Source organism: Natator depressus, chromosome 1 (genome assembly GCF_965152275.1).
Source record: "Natator depressus isolate rNatDep1 chromosome 1, rNatDep2.hap1, whole genome shotgun sequence".
Classification (NCBI taxonomy): Eukaryota; Metazoa; Chordata; order Testudines; family Cheloniidae; genus Natator; species Natator depressus.
In genome coordinates this window covers 110,928,126-110,948,622 of record NC_134234.1, presented here as the reverse complement: position 1 = coordinate 110,948,622, position 20,497 = coordinate 110,928,126, and the positions used below count along the sequence as shown (strand labels likewise).

The 20,497-nt window shown below is 45.4% G+C and overlaps 1 pseudogene; it reads left to right on the top strand.

Moving 5' to 3' along the window:
• Positions 1 to 300: 300 nt before the first annotated feature.
• Positions 301 to 17,533, top strand: LOC141982631 (F-box only protein 36-like; annotated as a pseudogene).
• The last annotated feature ends 2,964 nt before the right edge of the window (positions 17,534 to 20,497 follow it).

Below are 20,497 nucleotides of genomic sequence, written 5' to 3'. Positions count from 1 at the left end.
GGGTGGACATTGACTGTGCAATCATTTAACTTTCATTTCTAACAGAGCACTCTAATGACTTTTTGACAGCTCATGAGTAATAGTCAATGCTGTGAACATAGTAATCCTGAAGAGAGATTTCCCCAGCACTTAGCCCTCCCCTCAAGTAGGCTGGCCTCAGGAATGTGGATGCTGATTATGCTTGTTATTATAAACAATTTAGAAAAAGTTGAGTTCAACCACTCATTGCACAGAGTCCACAGAAACAATCCAGTGAGGCTGTGATCTGTCTTGCAGTCCAGGCAAGGAGAGAAAGCCAGCATGACTTTCCTCTTGCAGGATAAACTTCAGGAGATCCATAGTCAGGCTCCTTCTCCCAGCAAAGACTTCCATCACTTTACCATCACCAAACCAGAGGTAAAAAGTGTTCATTGACTTTCAATTAGCATTGTAAAAAAATCAGCAGCTCATAATTGTGTTTCTCAAAATGTTACACTTTGTATTCAAAGCATATATAGCGTCACACAATGTTTCCAACCTTTTTTTGCTTCACTGTAATGTCAGAAGATGTCGTTTGTAGAATAAGTTTAGTCCTATAATTTGTATTGACTGATCTTTAATGCTTTGCTAAAGAAGATGCTTAAAACAAAGCGAATTTGAATTTCTTTTTCAAACTTGCAGTAAATTATCTGACATTCACTGTGCTGTTGGTAGTGATACTTTCACTCCCTGCTTTGTTCGTTTTGATAGTTCAATAGCAAACTAATATTCCATCATCATAGCAATACATGCAAAAAACTGTCTTAATATGACAGTAAGCTTGCAGAGTTAAAATCACTTATCCAAGAAATGAAAAGGCTAGGTTCCAGCAGCAGTGAAAACTTGGCTGGTTTTCACATGTTTTATGCCTTGTAGTATATGGATAATTTTTTCAAAAGCATCTATTACTTAGGAGTCTAAGTCCTAGTCTCAAAAGTGACTTAGGCAGCACAGCTGAACTCTTATACAAAGTCAATAGGACTTTGTCTTCTAAATGCCTAAGTCATTTTTCAAAGTGTAACTTAGGCACATTTGAAAATTTTACCCTATATTTTGAAAATGTCTAATCCAATGGTTTTCATCCTTTTCCATTCTGGGATGCCAGGCATACGCGCCGAGTTTCTCATGTGCCAGGAGGTGCTCCCCCTGGCTCCGCCCCAGGTCCTAACTGATCTCCATCCCTTCCCCCAGGGCCCCACCCCCACCCTGCCTCTTCCTGCCTCAGTTCTGCCTCTGCCCCGCCTCTTCCCGCTCCCTCCCCTGAGTGTGCCGGGCCCTCGCTCCTCCCCCCCGGCACCTCCTGCACGCCGCGGAACAGCTGAATTCAGCTGGTGGGAGGCGCTGAGGAGATAGGTAGGCACTGATATGGGGTTGCTGGTGGGTGCTTAGCACCCACCATTTTTTCCCCATGGGTGTCCTAGGTTCCTTTCCCTTTGTTTTCATGTATGGCATAAGAGTTGTGCTTAACAAATCTGTCATAATTGAGAAAAATAATGTTAATAAAGAGACAAAGAAGTGCAAGACTGTATGTGATGTTGACTCAAGTTTTTTAGGCTAGCAAATTTATAACAGAGAAACAAAATCCTGTAGATAATTTCAGAGAGGCTGTGTGGTTTTGTTTTACACCAACTTACAAATGAGTGTGTTTAATTGATGCATACATCTACAGTTTTGTGACCCCCAAAAGCAGTATTGGAAGAGTGATATGCTGTACAATTGTTTTTGTAAGCACTGATAAAAAGCTTCTTTGTGATTCTAGTCCTAAATTTGTATCTTTTCTTAAAACATTACGAATGGGTTGTACAGTGTGAGATCAAAGTCCTCAGCCTCTGCATAGCTGTTTTTTGTTTGAATTTATTTTTGGCTAAATTTAATTGAATTTAGTCCCTGTATCCACACTCATTCTTCTTGGTGCTGGCTGTTGTAGGTGATCTGGAGGTCATGGAGGATTTCCTTTCAGCCTAATCAAGAAAAGATTTTCCCAAAGGAAGTGAGAAAACCCCACAGCGATATTTTGCTGAATTAACAGTTACACAGCAAGTATTGAGTTAGCAAACACAGAACAAACAGTATGACTAATGTTGTCTCTCTCCTCTGTGATATATATATGTCCTAATATCACTGCTGGTTTTGGGTTATATGCTGTCATAGTGTATGCACTCTCCATCCCCATTTTGGGGTGGGTCATGGGGGCACCGTGGTTACAGTCTACCAGATTATCCTCATGCTTAAGAGAGCATGGTTTACAGGTTAAAATCAATATGGCAGCTCTTGAGTTCAGTGCTGTGTGGCCTAATGGCCAGAAACAATATGGCTGCCCTCAGGCACAAGGCAGTATGGCCTAATGGCCACAGTCAATATGGCTGCCCTCAGGGACAATGTAGTATGGCCTAATGGCCACAGTCAATATGGCTGCCCTTGGGATCAGGGCTGCAGGGCTTAATGGCTGCAGTCAGGGGCCACCACACAGGGGGTGAAAGCTGGGGTAGGGGGACCTGGGCCCTCCCGGCTCCACCAGCTCCCAGTGCAGGGCCCTGTCAATGGCAAGTATGGTCACCACCCAGTCAGTGGGGCTCCTACTGCAACACTCTGACCTTCCTTGGGTGGGAAATACCAGTCACACCTCCTCCCTGGGCAACTTCCTACTGTGTCTCCTGAAGCCGGGGTCTGTACTCCATCAGTGTCTCCGAGCTCCTTGGTGCAGGTAGCTCCCCAGGATTCCAACTCTGGTTGGCCGGCCGTAGGCCACAAGTCTCCAGTCTGGTCCTCGAGATCACTGGTTCCTGCAGTCAGGTGCTGAAGTGATTCCTGGGCTGGAGCCACCGCCACCGCCACCGCCGCCGCCACCACCAAGTGTCCTCCCTCCTTGGCAGTCAGCCCAGAATGAGCTGGGCTGCTCCCTTTTATACTGAGCCAGCAACTGGAGAATACCCAGAAGGGTCTGAGGGGCGGGACTTCCGCTTCCCATAATGTGGGGTTAACCCTTTCTTGTATAGTGCGGGGTATGCACACCCTGTCACATATACCCTTCTTTTTAGCTGGTTAAAAACTTTATCCTCAAATCCACAACTCGTTCCTGAAATCATTTTATACTATTTCATAGATTCCAATCTATGGAATATCTATCATGTGTTTGTCTCTTCTCCCCCTCAACAATGTCCATTATATAGAAGATCCTTGGACATAATTTGCAGACCAGGATTTATCCTTCGTGCCCATGTAGAAGCAATACAATTATCTATATCAACAAATTAGGTTTTTCTCATAGTGAGACACTTGACAGTAACAAAGATAAAGTAGTGGTGTGCAATATAGTCACTGCATAGGACTATTTTCATTTATTTCAATCCCTTTTGGGATCAGTCAGTTATTTTAGAATTTTCTGTTTGTTTTTGTTACATGGTGATGGTTGTAATGAACAGGGCAATAAACATGTAACCCCATATGGTACAGTAGCTATGAAGAAGTCTATTAATCCTTGTAAGCGTCTTAAACACACATTGAAAACCCTTATGCCTTTTGTGACAAATGTGATACTTACATTTCAAAGTGTTTTCTTCTGAGGTAGCTGGTGTTTATATAAGGAACTGACAAGCTTTCAGTATGCAATGGTCTACAGCATTTCTATTGCAGCATGGTGTTCTAAGACAAGGAAATGGCCTGTGTTCATTCTGCTGAAGAAAACTCTACATCTTTCATTTGACATGCCTGGGCCTTTATTATTCCACTTTTAAGTATTATGGAAGCTCGCCCTAGTGCTAAATTATCTTTCCTGGGTTGGTAGTTAATATTATTTTAGTGAATTATCTTTAATTGAAATTTTGCTGGGGGTAGAACACTCAGTTCTGAAATAAATTATATTACTGTCAATAAAGGGAGTTTAGCATCTCTTACTAGCAACTGCGATTTCTTTACACCTTGCCCAAGTTGTAGCTACAATGCAGTAATCAGTCCTTGCCGATACCTCCCCATTTTGTATCACATGAGTTCTCTTCTAGGCCTTTTTAGTGGCAGCAGATAATCCCTTCTTCATCAGCAGTGGGGTGACTTCCATTTGGTTTTGACCAGTGAGAGTTGATTTGTCTTCCGTATCACTAGCTTTACATATGTATTTTAAAAGTTCATTACACGTGTGTGACATTTTGGGGAACACCCGGGCAGGGGTTCTGTCACCACCTGACTTGTAACTTTGGGTGCCTTAATGCTATGGCTCTGAGTTCTGACACCAGTAGCCAGCCGACATGAATAAAGTGTCTCAGCCCTGGCTTCTAGCAGCCTAGTTACTTCGTGCACAGTGACCTCAACAGCCTGCTCCAGTTCAGAGTTCCCCAAATCCATCTCCCCAAGTTCTTCACTATCAGACACTTGGGCTTTTCTGCTCTGGCTTGTCGCTCCCAAAGGCGTGAAACCTGCCCCCAGTCATTAGTTCTCTTTGGAACACATTGGAAGCCCAGTTATCAGTTCTCTGTGGGGCTCAGTTTGCTCATCAGACACCTGGTTGGGGTAAAAATAAGCAAAATGTTTATTTAGTAGAAAAATCATAGTTCAAGTGATTGCCCATGTCCATTTCACTGTAGGTGCGTGTGTGCGCTTCAGTGCACAGTTGTCAAGAGAGGTTTTCCCTTAGCGGTACCTGGTGCGGGCGGCATGAGCACCTTCTGCTGCCTTGTGCACTGCACACAGGCATAAAGGGTGGAGCCACCCACCCTGACCCCCTTCAGTTCCTTCCTACTGCTTGTGGTGGTTGTCGAAGCTTCCATCCTTGCCTCTGCAAATCTTTTTGTCTAGTGTATAAATAGTACCGGTTTTAGAATCTATATAGTTAGTTCAGTTTAGTGTCATTTAAAAAAATGTTTTTGTGGCTCCAGTGCCCAATCTGTGTACCTGCCCTGATTCTGGAGATATGCTGCACTCTTTGGGTTTCAAGCCCTGCCATTTTTGTGGTAAGGCAATGCTTAAAAGTGACCCTCACCCCACCTGCCCTAAGTGTTTGGGGAGGCTAACATAAGTGACAGATGTAGCATCTGTAAGGGCTTTAAGTCCTGCTCCAAGAAAAACAGGGCAGCCAGACTTAAATTAATCGGCACTCCATCCTCCATCCGAACCATATGTGTTAGTTAGTAGTGCACCTCCAGCATTACTGGTACTGAGAGGCAGATTGGTGTTGCTGGCATCATAAAATGGACTGGTACCAGGGTCATCAAGGGAGGCAAAGACATTGAGTTCATCTAAGGACTCGGGAGTGAGCTCAAAGAGGAGGCACTCTCCAGAGCATATCGCCAAGCAGGGGAGTTTGTTGATTCCAAAGACTAGTATGGGCCTGTTGAGACCAACTTCTGAAGTACCATCATCGGGATCGCCTCACACCCCGGTACAGCAGAGCACTTTCCTGATACCATCTGATCCTGAGGCAACTGAGGCTGCAAGAGAGTTATTGAACCTCTCAGTAGCGCCATCACTGGCAGTTTAGGAGTCTTGCCCAGCACCAGCGCCCAAGGAACCAAAATTGGCGGCTTCACCTCCACACCATGCACGTCCAGCAGATTTGGCTGTTACTGTAGCAATGAAGATGGTACTGTCTAGTAAAAAGCTGCAAATGAGCTCTCCTGTTCCCCTTTCTTCAGAGTCTGAACCTGCCTCACCAGTATCGATGGGTACAGAACCATAATGCTCACAAGAAGAGGATTCTTCTTTGTCAGATTTTGAAGTGGGTTCCCATGTGTCCCAGCCTAGCCATTCTCACCATCAGGAGCATACTACTTGTCCACCTTGGTTTCAGCACAATATCAACGGGGGCATACCGAAGGGATCCTTGGGCCACACATAGTTGGGGATTGAGATCATCAGCCCTTTTAGAACCTGTGGAGGTTTCCCCCTCAATCAAGAGTGTCCTCACATCACCTTCAGCTGGCTCCAGGGGTGAAAGTAAGGTGGTACGGGCTGGTAAGGCGTACTGGTAAAAGGTAGCTGCCAGTACCGGCCCAGACTGCTGACTTTAAAGCGCTGCTTTAATGTCGCTGCCCCTTTTGCACCCCCAATCAGCAGTCCTGCCGGGTCCCTACCCCATACCGGTAAGTTCTGCATTTTACTTTCACCCCTGGCTGGCTCTGCCTATGGGCTGTCAGGAGCACTGAAGCTGCAAGCACCTTGTGTCAGTACCAAGCCCAGCACTGATTAGGTTCAGGGCTCTTCTCACAGGCAAGACTGAGAAGAATGGGAACTAGACCAGCCCCAGAACCAATGGCATCCTCTTCCTTATTCCCTGCTGAGGCAATTTTGGCAGACCCTATTTCTCTGACTCCTGATGATTTCAGTACACATCAGGAGTTGAAGATGATGACTTTGGCCCTGGACGTCCACCCAGAGGAGGCTTGTGGACATCTTGACATTGGTGGCCCTGGCTAATGTAGCTCTGCCTATTAATGAGACTATTTTAGAGCCCAACTAGGTTCTTTGGCAGACCCCAGTTCCCCTGCTGCCTACTGAAAAAGGGTGGAGAAGAAGTAATATATCCCCTCTCAGGGGTTTGAACATCTATATTACATCCCCCGCGGGGCTCCCTGGTAGTTTTGGCAGCCAATGAAAGTGAGAGACAGGGACACCAGTAATCAACCCTAAAGAACCAAGAGGCCAAGAAGTTGGACTTACTTGCAAGGAAGCTTTATTCCACAGGTAGGTTACAACTTGGTATTACAAGTGGGAAAGTTTTGTTGTGGTGGTACAATTTTTCATGTGGGATACAATTTTAAAGTTCAAGGACAAGCTCCCAGATGATGCAAAACAGGATTTCCACACATTGATCGAGGAGGGTAAGTTGGTTGCCAGAGCAGCTCTGCAGGCTGGTCTGGATGCAGCAGATTCTGCAGCTCATGGCATGGCCTCTGCCATCGCTCTGAGACGTTCGTCATGGTTGCAATCTTCTGACCTCCCTCCAGAGGTTCAGCAAACAGTCCAGGACCTCCCATTAGAAGGGTAACAGTCCCAAACCGCCAAAAAGGTGGGACAAACCAGAACAAAACGGGTGCAGGGAGGAGAGAGAAACAACCCTGGTCTCAGTTGGAGTGGATACCAAAAGGAACAACCTCAGACCACGCCCTACTACCGGAGGCAGCCCAAGGCCTCAACTAGACCCCAAGGAACACTCCAGACTCCTTATTGTCCCACCACAACTTTCTCCAGCAACCCACCTCGCCCCAGTGACCCATCAGCTGGACGATGTTTTAAATGTAATGAGCCGGGACATGTAAAGGCCAACTGCCCCAAGAACCCCAACAGATTACAGTTAATTGCACCGGGGTCACACCAAAGGTCCTTAGGCCCAGATGCCTCCCAGATACCCTCAGAGCGGAGGGAAACTGTGAGTGTGAGCGGGAATAAGGTCACAGCGTGGAGGGACACCAGAGCACAAGTGTCGGCTATCCATGCTTCCTTAGTGGACCCCAATTTAATTGACCCAGAGGTCCAAGTGATGATTTAACCCTTCAAGTCAAACTCTTTTGTCTTGCCTACAGCCAAGTTGCCAGTCCACTACAACGGCTGGTCAGGAACGTGGACTTTTGCAGTCTATGATGATTATCCCATCCCCATGCTGTTGGGGGAAGACTTGGCCAATCATGTGAAGCTAGCCAAGAGGGTGGGAATGGTCACCCGCAACCAAGCTAAGCAAGCTGTCACACCTAGCTCTGTTCTGGAAACTTCTACCAGGACCCGGTCGGAGGTGATAAAACTGGACCCCATGCTAACGTCTGCAACAGCAATAGTGGATCCAGTCACAAAAACCCAGACAGAGCCAGTCCCAGAACTGGAACCGGTGGAACAACCAGCACCAGAACCATTTCCAACACTGAATCCAATACTTGCAACCCCAACACCAGAGGGCCGTACCGAACCTGCACCGGCAGCAGCAGATAACCTTACACAAGAGGCTCAGCTGAGGTCTGAACCCCAACATAGTGCACCAGCAAAAAGTGGTTCACAGTCAACGGAAACAGCCCCATCACCTGCATCGCTTCCAGAGGAACCAAGCCCAGGTCCACAATCCAATGAGGAACTGATGTCTCCAGCATCAAGGGAACAGTTCCAGACCGAACAGGAAGCAAATGAAAGCCTCCAGAGAGCTTAGACGGTGGCACAGAGCAACCCACCGCCTCTCAGCTCTTCTAATCAATCCAGGTTTGTTGTAAAAAGAGAACTTTTATACAAGGAAATGCTTTCTGGTGGACACCAGGAACACTGGCATCCTCAGAGACAGTTGGTAGATCCAGCTAAGTACCGGGTAAAGCTATTAAGCTTAGCCCCTGATCATCCTAGTGGCCATGCTGAGGTGAACAGAACCAAAAAACATTTGGGAAAGTCGTTCCACTGGGAGGAAATGGGCAAGAATGTTTCTACCTATGTCCGGACTTGTGAGGTGTGCCAAAGAGTTGGAAAACCCCAAGACCAGGTCAAAGCCCCTCTCCAGCCACTCCCCATCATTGAGGTTCCATTTCAGCAAGTAGCTGTGGATATTCTGGGTCCTTTTCCGAAAAAGACACCTAGAGAAAAGCAGTACATACTGACTTTCATGGATTTTGCCACCCCTTACCATCATCAAACAAATGGCCTGGTGGAGAAGTTTAATGGAACTTTGGGGGCCATGATACATAAATTCGTAAATGAGCACTCCAGTGATTGGGACCTAGTGTTGCAGCAGTTGCTCTTTGCCTACAGAGCTGTACCACATCCCAGTTTAGGGTTTTCACCATTTGAACTTGTATATGGCCGCGAGGTTAAGGGACCATTACAGTTGGTGAAGCAGCAATAGGAGGGGTTTACACCTTCTCCAGGAACTAACATTCTGGACTTTGTAACCAATCTACAAACCACCCTCCAAACCTCTTTAGCCCTTGCTAAAGAAAACCTAAAGGATGCTCAAAAAGAGCAAAAAGCCTGGTATGATAAACATGCCAAAGAGCATTCCTTCAAAGTAGGGGACCAGGTCATGGTCTCAAAGGCACTCCAGGCCCATAAAATGGAAGCGTCGTCGGAAAGGCCATTCATGGTCCAAGAGTGCTTGGGAGCTGTTAATTATCTCATAGCCTTCCCCACCTCCAACCAAAAGCCTAAGGTGTACTATATTAATTCTCTAAAGCCCTTTTATTCCAGAGAATTAATTTATTTCAGAGAACTGTTTGTCAGTTTACAGCCCAGGGAGAAGATGATGCTAAGTGGCCTGAAGGTGTCTACTACAAAGGAAAAGTGATGGTGGCGTGGAAGAGGTGAACCTCTCCATGACCCTTGGGCGTATGCAGCGACAGCTGATCAAGGAGCTGTGCACTAGCTATGTGCCGACGTTCTCAGCCACACCAGGACTGACTGAACGGGCATACCACTCCATTGACACAGGTAATGCTCACCCAAATAGAGCCCAACCTTACCGGGTGCCTCCTCAACCTAAAACTGCTCTAGAACAGGAGATCCAGGATATGCTACAGATGGGTGTAATCCGCCCCTCCCGCAAGGCATGGGCATCTCCAGTGGTTCTAGTTCCCAAACCAGATGGGGAGATACGTTTTTGCATGGACTACCGTAAGCTAAATGCTGTAACTCGCCCAGACAACTGTCCAATGCCATGCACAGATGAACTATTGAAGAAACTGGGATGGGCCCAGTTCATCTCTACCTGGACTTAACCAAGGGGTACTGGCAGGTAGCGCTAGATGAATCTGCCAAGGAAAGGTCAGCCTTCATCACACGTCAGGCTGTATGAATTTAATGTGCTCCCTTTCGGGCTGCAGAATGCACCCGCCACCTTCCAAAAACTTGTAGATGGTCTCCTAGCGGGATTGGGAGAATATGCGGTTGCCTACCTTGACGATGTGGCCATATTTTCAAATTCCTGGGCAGAACACCTGGAACACCTACAAAAAGTCTTCGAGCGCATAAGGGAGGCAGGACTAACTGTTAAGGCTAAAAAGTGTCAAATAGGCCTAAACAGAGTGACCTACCTTGGACACCAAGTGAGTCAAGGAACGATCAACCCCCTACAGGCCAAAGTGGATGCTATCCAAAAGTGGCCTGTCCCAAAGTCAAAGAAACAGGTCCAATCCTTCTTAGGCTTGGCTGGATATTACAGGCGATTTGTACCGCAATACAGCCAAATCGCCGCCCCACTGACAGACCTAACCAAAAAGAAACAGCCAAATGCTGTTCAGTGGACTGAAAAGTGTCAGAAGGCCTTTAACCAGCTTAAAGCAACACTTATGTCTGACCCTGTGCTAAGGGCCCCAGACTTTGACAAACCGTTCCTAGTAACCACAGATGTGTCCGAGCGTGGTGTGGGAGCATGTGTCTTATTAACTCTGTTTTCTCCTAGAGCTCCAGAAAGAAATCACAGCCAGTGTTTCACCCTATCTGTGATTTGGGGGGCGTGTCATAAATATAAAGGAAAGGGTAACCACCTTTCTGTATACAGTGCTATAAAATCCCTCCTGGCCAGAGGCAAGACCCTTTCACCTGTAAAGGGTTAAGAAGCTAAGGTAACCTCGCTGGCACCTGACCCAAAATGACCAATGAGGGGACAAGATACTTTCAAATCTGGAGAGTGGGCGGGAACAAAGGGTTCAGTCTATTTGTGTGATGCTTTTGCTGGGAACAAAAAATTAATCAGGTTCTTAAAAGAAGAATTTTAATTAAAAAAAAATGTAAAAGAATCATCTCTGTAAAATCAGGATGGTAAATACCTTACAGGGTAATCAGATTCAAAACACAGAGAATCCTTCTAGGCAAAACCTTAAGTTACAAAAAGACACAAAAACGGGAATATACATTCCCTCCAGCACAGCTTATTTTACCAGCCATTAAACAAAAGAAAATCTAACACATTTTCTAGCTAGATTACTTACTAACTTAACAGGAGTTGGAAGGCTTGTGTTTCTGATTTGTTCCCAGCAAAATCATCACACAGACAGAGAGAACACTTTGTCCCTCCCCCCCTCCAGATTTGAAAGTATCTTGTCCCCTCATTGGTCATTTTGGGTCAGGTGCCAGCAAGGTTACCTTAGCTTCTTAACCCTTTACAGGTGTAAGGGTCTTGCCTCTGGCCAGAAGGGATTTTATAGCACTGTATACAGAAAGGTGGTTACCCTTCCCTTTATATTTATGACAACACTGCATAGTCTCCAGGACTCTAGAGCAACCCTAGAGTCCCTGGGCATTTACATCCCAGCAGTAAAGCAGAAGGCCTTCTGTCCTCACCAGTCCCAGGGATTTCAGGGGTTTGCCCCTCAAGCTCAGCAGCTGCCAAGGAAGAAGAGCAGAGGTTACAAAAGACACCCACCAGCATCCTCTGCCCCTGCAGCTTCTGGTTCATCAAGGCATCCTCCTCCAATACCTCATTTTGATGAGCTGGCCAGGAACAGACTGCCAGTTCTTAGAATGCCGTCTTTTTCTTCCCTGATTTTTGCAAACCACCTGTCCCACTTCCATAGTGCTTGGGCCCACATCACAAGAGATCAGTAGGTTCTAAGCATGGTGGAAGTGGGATATACACGCCAATTTATTTCTAACCCCACCCTCCCATCCCATTTCCCTGTCCCTCTTCAGTGACCTGTCTCATGAGATTGTGTTGCTGCAAGAAATACAGTCACTTCCCCTTGTAAGAGCTATAGAGGTCCCTCCATTGTTCAGGGGGAAGGGGTTTTACTCCTAAAATTTCTTGATCCCAAAAGCAAAAGGGGGGTTTCAGGCCTATTTTAGATCTAAGGGAGTTAAACAAGTTTATGGGGGAGAAATTCAGGTGGGTTGGGGAGAAGATCCACAGACCCCAAAACAGACCAGAACATTGAGCTGCAGTGCAGCTCCCTATGGTCACTTCTCCAGTCCATGGGCTAGAGCAGTGGCTGCAGCTCTTCTTTCCCATTTGCATGTGGGGTTGAGGCTACTGGATCAATATAAATAGGGATCCTGTGGCCCCCTTCCCAGGCTAGTCCCCGTAATAACTTGCCATCCCAGCCTGTGTGCGACTGGTGCAGAGATTTCTGTGGTACAGACAGCCTCTTTTATTCTCCCTTTTGTTACAGCTGCCCTCCCCACCACACATCCATGAGTTGAAGAAGGTGAGTGTGAGTTATCTCCCTCCTTGCCCCATGCAGACTATCAGCAAATCGTGTTGCTTCTTCCTTCCATAACATCTCTAAAAACGGCCCCCTCTCTTTCATCCCCTACTGTTAATTGTAATCCTTTTTCTGCTAGATCACAGTCTCTTTCCTCCTAACACGAGGGTATACACATGCTCCTAGTGCTGGATCCTACGTCTAATTACAGTGTCTCACTGGGGACCTTGCATTTAGGAACATGCCTTAAAATTACTCATTTCCAGAGAGTTGTTTACCTGCAGTTTATTTAGTATCTATTCTTTTCTTTTCTTCTTTTTACACAGAGCAAGTGCAGAATATCTTTGGTAACAAGATGCTGGAATACACGCTGAATTTGTGTCAGGGATGTTATGATTTCCTAGCTCGAATGCCTGATAACCTGATTCTGCACATCCTGTCATTTCTTAACACAGATGACATCAGACAGCTGTCAAAAACTTGCAAGAAGTTTCAGCAGGTAATTGTATAAGTACTCACGTATTACTACTGATGTTGCCATGAATTTGAAACAAACGGGGTCTTAAGGTTATGAAGGCTGGAGCTTTACATTATCATTTTATGACACAGGGGCACTGTGATCCATGGATCCATCACCACTGATCTCTGTGGTAACTAGAGATGGAACTAAGTAGGAGAATACAGATCTGGATTTTGAACACTTTAGGGGGATCCGGATCGCCCCTCTCTAGTGGGAATTAGAATCTTGCTATGGACACAAATAGTCTAAAACCGTATTCTGCTTGGCCAATTGAACCTTTGTGATGTCACAGCCATGCCTCCGAACACAAGAGCTGACGACTTGAATCCTAATCATCAAAAAGAAAATTCCTACAATTGTGATTTTAAAACGTACGGACTTGGGGGTGGGGGAAGGAAAAGGTGAAAACCGCTAGCTCTTTCTATTTCTTTTCTACCCTCATCTAATATAATGTGATTTATACCTGAACCCCTTTGAGGAAGCTTGACAACAGCAAAGGTAAGGTTTATTCCCCTCACTGTTTCACAGAACCCATTCTTCATTTCCCTCTCCCTCTGCATTTTCACCTCTCCCTCTCTCTCTCCCCTGGTGCATCCTGGGAATCGTAGTACCTGAACTCAGGGCTACTAGAACCACCTGGGAACAAACTTACAAACACAAACTGTGGTAGCTATTGGCACCTAGCTTGATACAACAATGGGCTAAGACTTTCACTTTTAAAATGTAGCTGCATTCTCTCTTTCCTACCAACCCTTTCTCCTGTCTGTCTTTGTTTTTTCCACCTCTCATAAGCTCTTTAGCAAATAAATGGGGAGCCTTAAACGAGTTCGCCACTCAGGTTATTAACTTAAACTTTATCATGAAAACTGCCTAGCCAAGCTGGAGAACAGCAATTGGACTGATAGGAGAAGTTATGGTTTCTTTTGAAGTTCTGCTATGGGAAGCATGGGACAGGATCTCTATGTGTAGTAGAAATCTATTTCATGCTACAGAAATCTTTGAAAGCCAATTATCTAGAGGCAGTTCCAACACACTGCCAGAACTGAATGCTTCCTAGCTGGTCAAAGGGTCAAGATGTTTCAGTTCTTTTCCTATAGTATCTCATCGGACCTGCACTTTGGACATCTAACACTTGTCCTGGGATTTACTAGCTATATACACTGTACCTTTGTGTAGAAGTTAGCAGGACATCCTACTTTCTCAAACAAATCAAGGGCTGTTGACAAGGCATACGTAGGCCAAATAATGTAATATCCCTTTCCTTTATCTAGCTCCTCCTCACCCAGACAAGCCACCATAGCTAAGCAGCATGTCACAATATCTGCTAAAATACAATCTCTTTCTTCCCAGCTTGTAGGAGAAATAGCTGATTAGTTTAGTTGTGTATGTGTTTGCATGAAGAATTTATGGAGAGAAAACTAAGCAGAAGAGACACATTCTGCAGTTACTTGTGAATATAGTAAATATAGTACGGTTCATGATCATTCCTACCTCTGCTGATGGCGAGTTCCATAGCCTAGGTCCTGTGTCTGTGAAGCTCTGTCTCCTCCACTAATCAGCCTCGCTGTCCTGAAAGATAGTGGTATGGGAGGGAGAGGGATCTAGGGCCAGTCCTAAGACCTTTAGTTGCACTCTATAGTCAATGGGGAGCCAGTGCAGAGAGCAGAACACCAAGGTCGTGTGTTGGCAGCAATCTATGTTGTTAAGCAGATGGCAGGCTGCGTGTTACTTCTTCTCAATCCCTGTCAGTTTACTTCTCTCTTTAGTCATTGGCTCTTTCATCTAAAATTATCAACTGCATCAACCAATGTATGAGAAAAGTTACAACACACAAACAACATTTACTATTCCGGTGCAGCTCTGGCTTTGACACTGGGTAGCAGAAGAATAAAGTAAGCTATAGCTCTCAAATATGAAGCACGAAACCTTCTTCTAATACTACAGCTTGCATTTCATCTTTGTGGTAGCATCCAGACATATTCAGGAATCAAATTACCAGTAATGTTTTCGTTTTTGCAATGAATATTTTACAGTACCCTGAGCAAGCCCAGTGAACACAGTGCCTTTGTTTAATGTGCATCATTTAGTCCTAATAATCATCATGTCTCACATTAGTGATTTTAATTACTGAGAGATCAAGTCATTCAAACAGAACATGTTCAAAGGAGAAGGTAGTGGGCCTGCTTGTGCTCTCAGTTACAAGCGTTTTGCAGAAATGTTATTTCATTGACTTCAGTCTGAATTACTCTGGATTACGACAGGGAGAGAGCAGAATCAGACCTAGGTGACCCAGATTTTCAAGTGTCCATTTAAGATGTAATCAGCCTGCCTGTTAGAACTGGGTGCATGGGGGCCATCTGGCAGGCATGAGACCCTCCCCCACATCAGTGAATGGCCCTCTGTGCTGGTGCTTTTTTTGCAAGGCTTCAAGCTGAATGCCAGCTCTGTGCACACCCACATAGGGACCCCCAGCAAAGGGGGGGAGTTGGGGCATTGTGGGTGGGAGGAGGCATGACCAGACATCCCTGTGGCCTGCTGATTTTTCTGCTACCACAAGGCCCATAAGGACTATGGAAATGGGAGGTGCAAATATGAATAATCCTCAGGCCTGCCCTAGTCTGTGCCGGGGCCAAGACAGCACCAACCAGCTCCCAAATAGGGAAGACATAAGCTACATCTTCTCAGTCCCCACGCTAGCCCTGGCCCAGGGGCATTTCCCCTTCCTTTGAGTACATTTTGTAGAATAAGATGTTGTGGGGAGCAAGGGCTCCCTCAGCCCCCTCCAGATCCCACTGTCCATCATTTATACTGTCTCCCACCCCCAGTTAATAACACATGAGAGGTTATCTGAGTCATACAAATAAGCAAAAGTAAGATCCTCTCCTCTCCCTTTCCCTTAGGAAAGAGGGCACGCTGGGTGACACCAGCAAGGCAGAGGTGGCCTGTCTCTCAGGTGGTCTTTCTGGACTCAGCTCTATGTGCTTGGTCTATCAGGATCTATTGCCCGTTAGTGGGGCTATCTTCAGCCCCTCCTCTTGGGACGTACTGCTTTATAGCTGGCCTGTGCAGCTTCAGGAGCAGTGCAGCCTGTGACTGTCCTTGTTATCAGCAGTCTCCAAAGCTAAGCAGCCTTCTCCCTGTGGCAGGTTTTCCCTTTTAAGCTTCTCCCCTTCAGGCAGAATAAGTCTTGCAGGTGTGCCTCATTAGGGCTGAAGAGGCCCAGAAGAGCTCGTTAGTCTCCTCTCCCCTAGAGCAAGGGCATGTCCCTTCACAGATGTAAATAATTAAATGTAATAAAACTGGCATAAGTGGCAATTGCACTTTTTGGCATTCAGCAGATCTGCAAACCAGAAACATACACATCAAGGAGATGAAGGTATAGGGAATTGTAGGAACAGGAACTAACAGGGGATGCAAGATAAAACGGCTTCTCACGACAAGTTTAAACTTACGTCCACCACATCACTCCCACAGGACAAATTCAGCTCTAGGATAAGCAAGTTCATCTTCTACTGATAGCATGATTTTGCTCTCACCCTGTTTTTACTGAGGAATTCCATTTACTTCAGTGGAGTTACTCTTGTTTCATCAGGATGGGAGATCAGAACCAGGCCCACTGGCTTCAATAGGTGTTGCAGTCACTTATGCCAGGGTTTGGTATGCACAGAATACCAAATCAGTGCAAATCCATTTGTTCTGCACACCCAGTGTCCCACATTGTCCCCTTTAGAGCCGCACACAGAACACGGGTGGAAGGAGGGGCAGTTGCCTCCTCTGGTCCCTGTGGAGGCCTCTGCCTGGGGTCTGGAACCTGCATGGGGAATGGAAACGAGATAGGCTGCGGGGAGAACACACATCAGCCCCCTTACAGCCAAAGGCAAATTCCCTGGAGAAGACAATACAGGCTGTATTTTCTGCAGAGCCTTCTTCCAGTGGTTGCCAAAAGCAGCCAGCCATTGGAGTGTGCTGCCAGGGTCTGGAGCCGGTGCAGCAGCATAGGGCCTCTGCACGAATGGCCTGACCTCCTCCTACTTATCCCCCAGGGTTAGAAGTGGGCCCAAATGCCTTTCCCATGGTGGGGCCAAGCTCCTGTCTTCCCTCCCCCATAGGATGATGTAGCGGAGAAGAGGGGATCACTGCAAGGGGATCCTCATGGAGGTTTCCTTCTTGGGCCTCCCTCCTACAGATTTATCTTTGGGAGGGGGTTGACCCGGGACACTGAACCAAATTACATTACTTTGTTGCTTATGTTCATTTTCTGACCAACTTATACCATCATTTAAATCACCACTGAAATTAGTCCCTGGTCTTGTGAAATATTTTGCCAAACAAGGGTATTATTTAGCTTGACATGTTGCAAAAGGTAGAAGAATTTGTATTGATATTAGCAGTCAAATCTCTTCTATACTTGTGCCACTTTTAACCAAAGTCCCCCCCCCCCCCCCCACACACACACAACCACTGGCTTAAGTAAAATAATGTAAAGGAAAAACAAACAAACAAAAACAACTAACCACCCACTATCCCCCACGCCCTCCTCCCCCCAAAAACCCAACTAGCTGTGAGGCATCAGATTCTGAGGTCATTACACTACTTTAAATCTGGAGTAACTCCTGTGACTTGAGATTTACACCAGTATGTTCTAAAATGAGATCAGACTATGGCCTAATGAAGTGTATACTGTGTAATAACCACTGCAAATATTCATTTTAGTTATGTAGCCGTGAAGAACTATGGGAAAGAGTTAGATGGCTACAAGATAAACACACTAATGAGCTGAAGATTATGAGGTTCCCAGTTTACAAGAAGCTAACATACTTCAATCAAAAGCCCAGTCATGAGAAGCAGATGCAGAGAAGACAGACCACATTCTTTTAAATGTGATTGGCAATTATCAGACTAGACTGACAGACCACGCATCTTTTTTAATATTATGTTGCTTTTGTGATTAAAACCCTATTGTGGAGATAAAGAGAATTATAATAAGTAAATATGAATTTTCTCTAGACGTGTAAGAGATCACAGAGCTTTCCTTTCATAAGTTAAAACTGAAAGGGTACCATTAATTTGAAAACCCCATTCCTATCTAAATTTTTTTTTTTAATCTTTATTACAAATACTTCATCAGAAAAAGATTAGTGATTTTTATACCTTTCTCTTTTTGTGTGTGTTTTCTTTGTGCACGTAACATCATTTTTGTGTATAGTCAGTTTCACTGTTTTGTTGATGATTCACAGCTCTATTGGGACACTACTTAGCCAAATCTGAAAGCGAACCCTGGTGTAGCTTAGACACCTGCCTAAAAGAGTCTTTGAAAAAAATAAAGACATGATCGAATGACTTACAGCAATTTATTTTATTATGCAGAAAACTTAGGGTGTGCTATTTAAAGGGTGCTGTATCAGAAAACTGAGTTGTTGAAGTTGCCAGTGTGAAGTTTTTGAAATTTAGTCAGTGTGCATTTAAAAATGCTTCAGGCCATGAACAGATTTTACTTAGTGATCCTTTGCAGTCCACTTCATTCGGCCTTACAAAAAGTAGCTCCTAAGATGCACATATTCTTATTGCGGTTCACTACATACAGAAGGACTTATCCACTATAAAATATTGATGACTTGACCCACAAGTAATGTCTTCAGTGAAGAAAGGGTGCAACAGACAGAGACGGCTGTTGGTCATTAAAATGCTGAAAGTTCTTATTAAACACAGAGTATAACCTCTTGCAGCCTAACTGAATATTGAACTAAATTCAGCTGTGGGGTCAGTGGATGCAATACCATTGTCATCAATGAAACTGCAAGATTGAGTCTGGGTTGTTGTGCAAAGCGAGTTAATATGGTAGAAATCAAGATTTTCACACCATTTGTACTCTGCATGAAGGCTGGCTGCACATCTGCATTTATTTGTGTGCTACCAGATTGCCTCATTCGGGGAAGTGCAGCAGGTTGCTAGGCAGACGAACACTCATTTTCAGCCTAAGTCAGCTGGTGTAGTATGAGCTCACTGCTGTTGCTTGGCAACAGGCAAGCAGCTGTTCTTTCTGGCTAGTGTGAGTAGGAGCAGAGGCAAGTTCAGCCAGCAGAGTCTTTGCATAGCAATGGGAATGCTCCTGAAGATTTTAACAAGGGCCTACCAGGGGAAAAAATAGTAATAATAAACCTTGGGGAGTTTATGCTTAAGAGAGGAGTTGATCAAGGACTGGGAAACTTATTTCATTTATTCTGCCATCTAAAGAAAAGCAGTTGCTCACAAATATAACCAAGTGGGGAGGCTAAATTTCTCAGAAAAAAATTAAGTCCATTTACTGTAGATATGTAGATTAAAAAATAAACAGAGCATATTGACACTGTACGAGCGTGCTCCTCTTGTGTCCTTTGAACAAAGGTGGAGGTGGGACAGGGAATGAAGCCTTTTCAGAAAACCTTGGGCTGTCCTTCCTCGTGAACATCTTTTGAAAATATCTGTGATTTTGGTGCAATCTGTTTCATTCCAATGCAAAAACCCTGGCGCCACAAAGCAGGCAGATCTGGACAGCTGATAGTTCCCCTGGTGTGACAGAGCTCTCAGCTGGCACAGAACTGGTGTGGCCAGCCCCCAAACCACCTTCTCCATTTAGCCCTAGCACTTGACATGTGTCATGGGTAGGGAAGGGTTGTGGCTGATATGCTCAGTTGTCCTATGGCCACTTAGGGACTGTGCCCATCTTGTAGAAGTTAGAGCAGCTCCCGGCCTACACTATGGGGGGCATGACTGCAGAGCCACCTTGAGACTCAAGAAGCTTGGTACAACAGAGCATGTGAGACATGTTCTTAAAGTATTTTTCTGAGTTGCAGGGCTAGTTACAGGTTTCAGAGTAACAGCCGTGTTAGTCTGTATTCGCAAGAAGAAAAGGAGTACTTGTGGCACCTTAGAGACTAACCAATTTATTTGAGCATGAGCTTTCGTGAGCTACAGCTCACTTCATCGGATGCATACTGTGGAAGCTGCAGAAGACATTATATACACACAGAGACCATGAAACAATACCTCCTCCCACCCCACTCTCCTGCTGGTAATAGCTTATCTAAATTAATTAATTGATTATCATGCACATTATAGGGAGAGTGGTTACTTTGGATGAGCTATTACCAGCAGGAGAGTGAGTTTGTGTGTGTATGGGGGTGGGGGGTGAGAAAACCTGGATTTGTGCTGGAAATGGCCCACCTTGATTATCATGCACATTGTAGGGAGAGTGGTCACTTTGGATAAGCTATTACCAGCAGGAGAGTGAGTTTGTGTGTGTGTGTTTTTTTGGCAAAAAAAAAAAGGGGGGGGGTGAGAAAACCTGTATTTGTGCTGGAAATGTCCCACCTTGATTTTCATGCATGTTGTAAGGAGAGTGGTCACTTTGGATAGGCTATTACCAGCAGGAGAGTGAGTTTGTGTGTGTGGTTTTTGGAGGGGGGTGAGGGGGTGAGAGAACCTGGATTTGTGCAGGAAATGGCCCACTTTGATTATCATACACATTGTGAAGAGAGTGGTCACTTTGGATGGGCTATTACCAGCAGGAGAGTGAGTTTGGGGGGGGGGGGGCGGAGGGTGAGAAAACCTGGATTTGTGCTGGAAATGGCCCAACTTGATGATCACTTTAGATAAGCTATTACCAGCAGGAGAGTGGGGTGGGAGGAGGTATTGTTTCATGGTCTCTGTGTGTATATAATGTCTTCTGCAGCTTCCACAGTATGCATCCGATGAAGTGAGCTGTAGCTCACGAAAGCTCATGCTCAAATAAATTGGTTAGTCTCTAAGGTGCCACAAGTACTCCTTTTCTTCAGGGCTAGTTACAGCACTGCCAACACTTGCAATTTTATTATTGAGACTTGTGCTA